Below are 8,382 nucleotides of genomic sequence, written 5' to 3' on the forward strand. Positions count from 1 at the left end.
ATGTAGGGGAAAGAGCCCACAGGTTCTTGCCTTTGTAAGTAAGTCTCTTCCAGACATCATAAACTATACAAAAAAAAAACACAAATAGAATGCTTTGAGTTGATTTTGTCAGTGGGGCGTAGGGACAGAGTGGGGCCTGGGAGCTGAGAGATCATGTGCACAGGTCTTTCAGGAGAGAATTTGGCTTTACAAATTTGCAGAGTGCAGCTGGATACACAGCACAATACAACAAACTGCAGGAGTTTGGAAAGATGATACTTCTGATATGGAAAAAGGCTGAAGCAATGTTGGAGGGAAAGAGTGTGGGCAAGCCCCATAAGCTTAATGGGGTTAGCGGCAGTCACATGTATTATGTGATGGATAGTAAAACATGTAACTAAAGTGAAGCCACCTACACAGATGTGGACAAATTCAATGGGGGGAATCTCTGGGTGGCTGCCATCCTGTAAATGGTATAAAATAGCATAGTTGCTTGAGCTATGGGGGTTGCTGCCACATGTGTGTGAAAATTCTTTAGGGGCTGTGGAACGTCTAGACAAAATCTTACAAGCCATGGAAGCAAAATGGGAATTCAAAGAAAAAAAAGCCTCTGCTGAAGCTGCTTAACCCCTACTGTGTATGATAAACGATTTGTCCAAGACTGAGACAATAGACCCAGAGGAGACTGAAAAGACTAAGGAGTTACTGGAAAATTCAGTATTGGCCTCAGAACCTCATAATGAGGAAGGAAATGACCTAGAAATAAAAATATCTAAAGATGCTCCTCAGATTCAACCATTAATACAAAAAGAGAAAAAAGTCATGTTTCAACATGCTGATAAAAGCCTTAATACTGTAGCCAGCAGCCAGCAGAAAATAGTCCACACTGGAGCTGTTGGAACTAGGGAAGACTTTCAAACAAGCAATAAAGGAGCCCCTCATCACATGTCTCATGAGGATATGGGACATGGGACCAAATGGGTCCTTTAGAAGCATCACAGCTGAGTTATATAACCACCCTTCCATTCTTGAGATATAGGCTGTTTAGCCTAGGCAAATACAGGGAGAGCAGACCATAATGAAATGGCTTGTGTGAGGCATTAAAGATACTTGGTCATCACTAATGGAGGCTCCCATGGTTAGCAGGAGCTGGAAGACCATAGAAAACAGACAGGCGTTACTGAGAGAACTAGGTATGAGGAAAGCAATATATGATATCCAGTTTTCTAGATGAGATAGGACTGTGTTCACCAGAGATTTTTTGAAAAGTTTAATTCAACAGGGACCTCGAGAATGGTGTGTGTTGAACACCCCCCAAGGCCACCAGGCTTGGGTCTTCAAGAGAAGAGTCAAGACAAAGGTCTTGATTTTATAAAAAGTTTAATTCTTAGTAGTCAGGTGAGCAATCACAGAATGGTTTTTTATTGTGAGGAACACAGATCTTATATAGGACTCAGAGTTGGGGTTACCAAGGAGATTTTCCTAACAGAAACAAAAGAGTAACTATGGATACAGCACGTACCGGTGCCCGCAGACCGAACCAAAACTAACTTTCTAGAAGACTTGATTTATCATGCAGGTACAGCCTGTCAGCTCAAACTGCTGAAGTGGAGAGCTCAGAAGCTCTTAAAGTGGCACTCGTCTAATTTCCAATGCTTATGGCGAGCATGACTCTCGACATTTCCCCCTTTCTTTTTATATTGTTTTAAATGAAAATTAAGTGTATGCCAAGACTGGGATGGAAAGACCGTGCCTGTCTTAGGTCATCCTCTACCAGAGTGAAAGCCATTGGGGGTGGCCGGCATCCTGCTTTCCTCTGAGAAGATCTTACCTGTCACTGGCTAACTGGCCTCCGAAGGCTCCTGTCACTAGGCCACAGCCTTGGGGAAGAAACGGGAAATAATGCTGGTGCATAGTGCCACTGAGATAGAAATGTGAATTTCTATAGAAATTTGAATTTCTATGGTCCTAACCAGTGAATTTCTATGGTCCTAACTGGTTGTTGATGGTCCTAACCGGTTGTTGAAGCTGCGCTAGTATCTCTTATCTCTAGTCGGTATGCGGTAGTCGGTGTGCGGGCACTACAGGCTTAGGCTGTCATGGGCTTAATTCCCCCCTCTAAGTGTAAAACAAAAGGACACCAATGGGGAGTTGGGAAAAAGAAGGAAACAACAACCCAAGGGCATACACGGGGTACAGAAAGGGAGGTGCAATACAGGAATTATCAGAACAATGGTGCACAAATCACGGGGAAAGGCCATAAGAAGGCATTATAATCAAAGTCCATATGGTGGCATTATAGCCAAAGTCCAGAGCAGTAGAATGTGGGTGCCATGCGGTGGAAACAGTCCAAAGGAAGCGTGAAAAAGTTCAGGGAAAGACGAAGAGCAGGTTGGTGACATCAGGCGGTGCAACATGATGACACAGGTGGCGTAGAATCTGGAGATTCAGTAAACTGAATGAGGCATTGTAGCAACCCACGTGCACAGTCAGCATCCTGCGGAAAAAACAGAAACATGCCCTCTTCCCTAAGGGAGGACTGGACCTGGCCATGTCAGAGTGGCAGTCTCATGGAAAAAGAAGGATGCCACAACCTATTAGCTGTAGAGTGACTTAGGGCATCTGAGATCAAGAAAGTGAGACCCTGTGGAGAAAGCTCAAGGGTATCATTTTATGTCTTCTGTCAGGCATTGTTTAATGTTTAATCTGTAATTGTAGCTACATGTTTCTTTTGAAAATGAAGGAAAGAAAGAATAATTTCTGCAGCCCACTTGTGAGCCTGCCGCTGCAGGCAACGAAAAACACAGCAACCTCCCACAAACAGTATGCAAACACAATCATCAAGGTAATCAAAGAAAATCCAGAACTATGTAAAATACTCTGAAACCATCCACGAGGATTAAGACCAGAGAGAGTATTTGCTAAAGAAGCAGCTACCTGATCAATAGAAGTAGCCAAAGGCATTTCTTCTGAAAATGCTGCATAGATTTTTTCCTGTAATTGCATCTCACTAAACGTTGCATTATCCATTTTTCCTTGAATATACTTTTCTAAATGTTGCCATTTATAAAGAGAAGCATTAAACTTATACAGAGTAATGCAAATCTGAGTAGAATTCCAATTACATACATATTGTATAGTTTTTGCAGTTCCAGAAGCTGATTGCCTAACCAATGAGATCTGCTTTGTAAAGCCATGATTTCATCTTGTAAGTGGGCATTAATCTGAGCTTGTTAAGTCCAAAGCTTATGGGAGTTGTCATGCCAACGCTCAACAAAAGTCTGCATTTGAGCAGACTTCTGAAGTGCCACACCAGTAGTAGCAGTAGCAGCCAAATCAATAAGTCCTAAAATAGCAGCAACAATCGGACCAATCATGTGTTTACCACACCGTAACAACCATTTGAAAAATCTCAGAATCAATCCTTGAGCAGGACTGCTTTTCCAGGAATGATGCATTTTCACAGGAATCCATAAAGAATTTCTTTGAGTCAAAATCAATTTTGGCAAGTTATGTTCAAGTCCTGAATGACCACATGTCTAATTAAGATTACTAGAGGAAAGTGGACACAAGCTAAAACATTGTACTTTTTAACTTTAGTAAAGTCATAAAATACCTTATCATAAGTAATAGCAAAAGCTCCATCAAAGATTTTTACAGGCTTAAGAGCAGTTAGCAATTTTCAAATATGCATTTGAGGAGGATATAAGGTATGTCCCATTCTCAACTAAGGTCAAGGATTAGCTATGCCTCCATCTACCCAAATTATACCATTAGTAGTATTAAACGTATCTTTTATAGGAACAACATTGTGTAGATCACACTCAGAGACAAACTCCTTAGAATCTGTACAATCTTGTAACCAATTTTTCTAAAGGACCCCAATCAATCCAATTATGATTTTAGGACCTATAAAGTTTCTTTCTTTTTTTTTTTTTTTTACCAAGCCTTTACAATCTTGCCATATCGAAGATTGTCTTTTAAATATCTGATCATAGGAAAAGCTCCCACACTCTGAGAGAGCTGGAGCAGCTGTAGTCTCATACTCTGACCATTTAGAACCTATGGACTGGGCAGAAAAATGCATCATGTGTGGATGAGCAGGGCTCCACAATCCTCTGGAGCAACCCAATCCTGTTGTCTGATAGGACAACAAGGAGGAACTTCAAAGCACATAATATCAGTATAATTGAAAACTGTTTCTTTTTCATCAGGAAAATCTGGCTGATTTGTTCCATAAGGAGGTGGCAAAACATTCATAGGAAAAGTAGGAACTTCAATAGTAGGCTCCTTTCAAGTATAAGGATGAAGAAGAGGAGGATTAGGTACATGAGCCCAATAAATGTTCGCAGTTTCAACAGGAGAAATCCAAATGAATAAAAGAAATGTGAATAAACACAGGTTTTCTTTATGGGAGGAAGGCATGGTTATAGATGATAGCAGAAGCAGCGGAGTCTGAAAACGGAGCACTACAGCCCATAAAACCTAAAAGCAAAGTAAAAAGTTAGTGGTAGAATTCCTAAAGACAGGAGGCAACCTGAGAAGAAAAGATTAAAATCTACAAATTATAAGATTAAGATAACTCAATCTTACTATAAATAGTCTCTGTCTTAACGTTCCAAGCTGTAAATACTTCAAGGTGTGATTACCAGAAGTGGAAGCTAATCAATGATATCTGAAAGTAAAAAAGGTATCCTATATAACACAAAGGAAGTAGACAAGGCAACATAAAACAGACTTAACCAATGAAAATGTAAATCAATAATGTGGCAACACTGTAGGCAGGGAGATATCAATTAATAATAGAGAGGTTCCTGTAAACAAAAGAGTGACCTTAACAACACAATATAGGTATCTAAGGTAACGTAAAACAAACATGAAAAGAACAACTTACTTAACAAAGATTACTAATAAAGGCATGCATAAGAAACAAAGATCCAAGATCTTTAGAAACTGTAAATGAAAGTTAACTGTTGGACAAGAATATTAAAGTTGTAAAATCTGGCATCTAATCTTATTTCCTTGAAGCTTTGAAAAAGGCAGGGAAAAGCAGTAATGTCCTGTAATTAAAAAAGGTTACTTATACCAAACAAGTTTTCACGACAACACTCAACAAACTAATACAGAACCATTACCTTATGTTAGACACATCTAGAAACAAGTAGTCAAGGGTGACACAAATAAGCAAGGATCAATGGGGTTCTAAGGTAACATAACACAAAGCTTTAAAATAACACGCTTAGAACAGGTAATAGGTAACTATAGAAACTTAAACTGAAAAGAGAAAATCATGTAAACAACTTGAAAAGAGCATCCATTTTAAGAGAAATGGCATTAATTATAATATTTTTTGAATTATAGCAACTGGTACCAGTATATCTAATTAAAGGATTTAACTTGAGAAGTGCGCACAATATTAAATGGATCCAAACAGTTGGACATACAAGACATATAAAACAGACAAAACACATATTTGAAGCAGTACTGCACAGGTAATTGAGGTAATTTTAATCTGAAACATGTCTACACATAGTGAGTATACACAATAAATTGAAAATGGAAAGTAGACTTCATTAAAATGGTGCAATTTAAAAGTGAATTCACAAGAGTTTTTAAAGGCGCTGTTTGTCAGAATAACCCTTGTAGCAGAACAATACTGAAATTAGCTCTAGAACTTTCCTGTTCTAGAAATACGGTTACCCGGGTACCATCAACACATGTGAAAAGATAGGTATCCATGGACATTTAAACAAACTCAACAATTGGAATTAAAGTTTTTATCTTACCAACTAATCCAATATATTAATAATGCCTCATATTATCAAGCTGGTTTTTTTTTTTTTTTTTTTTTTTTATGTTCTCTTTCCTTTTTCAGGGCCAGGGAGCCAGCCTGAACCTGGAAAACTTCTGAGAACAAGACTGAAAAGAACAGGCTTAAGTCTGAAGTGAAAGGTTAACAATTTCCTTCCAGAGTTAGCTTTTAGCATATGGAAACAGCATGTCTAGATGCTTAAATTTTGAGGCTTTTAGAACTCATATAATATTTACATGACTATCTGTATCAATAACTTTTAGGGGAAATTGAACAATTCTATTGTAGAAACATGATGTTTACCTTTAGACTTGCCTATCTTGGAGGCAGAGGGCCAAGAATTGTCCTTGGCAGGGCTTATGCCTGCATGGCTAAAGCCAGTACAAAGAACTGGTTCCGCCGCTGCTTGAGGTCGTTCAGAAAAATCTTGAGATGAATTGTTGTTTCCCTGAAATGTTCCAAAACATTGCCTTGGGGTCTGAGAATGTTGTCTCAAAGCCTGAGGCTGGCTGCTCCTCTTGTTTGTCAAGAGAAGATTGCTGAGTAGATCTCTTTTTGATCTACATTTATTAACCCAGTGTCTGCCTTTTTTACACCCAGGGCAGATTCCAGGACCTTTCTTCTAACTGAAGTCAGAGGTGCCGCGAGGGCAGTATCTTTTCATATGACCTACTTGTCCACAACCATAACATTTTTTAGCTCCTTTTTGCTGGTGAAATGAAGTATCTTTTATAGTCTTGTTCTGCAAGGTAGCAGCTAAAACTGCTCCCTGTGTATAGGAAGGCTCAATATCAGAACGAAGTCTAATATAATCAGACAAGCTGCTCTGCTTTCTGTAAGGCCTGAGCGCAGCTTGACATGCAGAATTAGCATTTTCATAAGCCAAATATTTCACCAACTGTAAACTTGTGTCAGAGTCACCAAGGAGTCTTTCTGCAGCCGTTAACAGCCTAGATACAAAATCTTGGTAAAGTTCATCAGGACCTTGTCTAATCTTAGTCAAATCCACGGTCTGCCTTCCAGATGTTGGCAGGTTATTCCAAGCCTTTCTTGCTGCAGCACTAGTTTGAACATAGGCATCAAAGGGGAAGTTTTTTTGTTGTTCTCTCTATATTAGCCTTCACCAGCAAGCACCTCAAAAGTAATAGGAATATTTTGAGCTCTATTAAGGTCAGCAGTAGCCTGACAGAATTCTCCAAATTCTGATTTCCATAAACAATAATCTCCTCCTGACAGACAGGCTCTGGCCAGGTGCTTCCAATCATTAGGAGCCAAAGCTTCAGTAGTCATAGATTCTAGCACAGCCTGAGTAAAAGGGAGCTGTAGGTCCATACTGTGCACAGGCAGATTTTAATTCTTTTAACTGCTTGAATAGAAAAAGGAGATGTGTCCTAACCCTATTTCCCTGGCCATCATCTTGTTCCATGACTGGAAAAAGACTAAATCCTGATATATCCTCTCCAGTCACAGCCGCATGCTGCACACTCATTTGTAGTAGTGACAGAGACAGGGGACAAGAAGAAACAGAGGAATTGTTTGCATTTACAATTACAGGCTCCTCTTTTCTCTCTGGGGATGTGGATGTAGATCTGCAAGAACAGAAGGCTTAGAGGCTCCTTTAAGAGGCAACTTTTGTTGTTCAATACCTATTTGCTTTGCCAATGAGTTTAACTGTTCCTGTATATGCTGTAGCTGTCTGTCCATTTCAAGCTGCTTCTCCTGGACAGCATTGTCCCATCTCACAGAACCAGCAGACTCCTGTACAGTCTCTGACTCTGAAGTCTTAGAGACTGCATTACTGGTGACTATTTTTGCCTCTAAACATTTTTCTAATATTGCAACACGTTTTTGAAGACTTTCTACTTTTACCCGTAGGGCCCGAACCAGTGCTTTATGCTTACATTTGCACTCAGCTTTCAATTCTGAACAAGGAAAAGCAGGTTCTCCCAATTTCATTTTAGTTACCTGTTTTATCATACTCACCTGAGTTTGGGAATCTCTCCTCGGGGGGTCTCTCCTCAGACCCCTCGAGCCCCATGTTGGGTGCCATTTGTCAAATGCCCCCCAAGCCCACCAGGCTTGGGTCTTCAACAAGAGAAGAGTCAAGACAAAGGTCTTGATTTTATAAAAAGTTTAATTCTTAGCAGTCAGGTGAGCAATCACAGAATGGTTTTTTGTTGTGAGGAACACAGATCTTATATAGGAATCAGAGTTGGGGTTACCAAGAAGATTTTCCTAACAGAAACAAAAGAGTAACTATGGATACAGCACGTACTGGTGCACTCAGACCGAACCAAAACTAACTTTCTAGAAGACTTGATTTATCATGCAGGTACAGCCTGTCAGCTCAAACTGCTGAAGCGGAGAGCTCAGAAGCTCTTAAAGTGGCACTCTTCTAATTTCCAATGCTTATGGCAAGCATGGCTCCCAACAGGTGTGGAGCTTTAATGGTTTTACTAAGTCCCTAAATGGGAAAGGATCTTTGTAAATCTTTGTAGATCTAAGTGACTCAAACCATCGTGTAAAATGTGTCTGTGAAATAATAGAACAACTTACAAGAAATATAAAAAAGACAAAGCAGAAAAAGAGGC

At 39.7% G+C, this 8,382-nt stretch overlaps 1 long non-coding RNA gene across 1 annotated transcript; it reads right to left on the bottom strand.

Moving 5' to 3' along the window:
- Positions 1-2,389: 2,389 nt before the first annotated feature.
- LOC108490128 lies at positions 2,390-7,845 on the bottom strand. The gene is made up of 3 exons (XR_001872132.2): positions 7,775-7,845; positions 6,095-6,239; positions 2,390-2,476 (listed from the first exon to the last, which is right to left on the bottom strand). It is a non-coding gene; the product is annotated as an uncharacterized LOC108490128 (long non-coding RNA).
- Positions 7,846-8,382: the final 537 nt, after the last annotated feature.

This window comes from Nannospalax galili, unplaced genomic scaffold, assembly GCF_000622305.1.
Source record: "Nannospalax galili isolate Female #2095 unplaced genomic scaffold, S.galili_v1.0 scaffold1228, whole genome shotgun sequence".
Lineage (NCBI taxonomy): Eukaryota > Metazoa > Chordata > Mammalia > Rodentia > Spalacidae > Nannospalax > Nannospalax galili.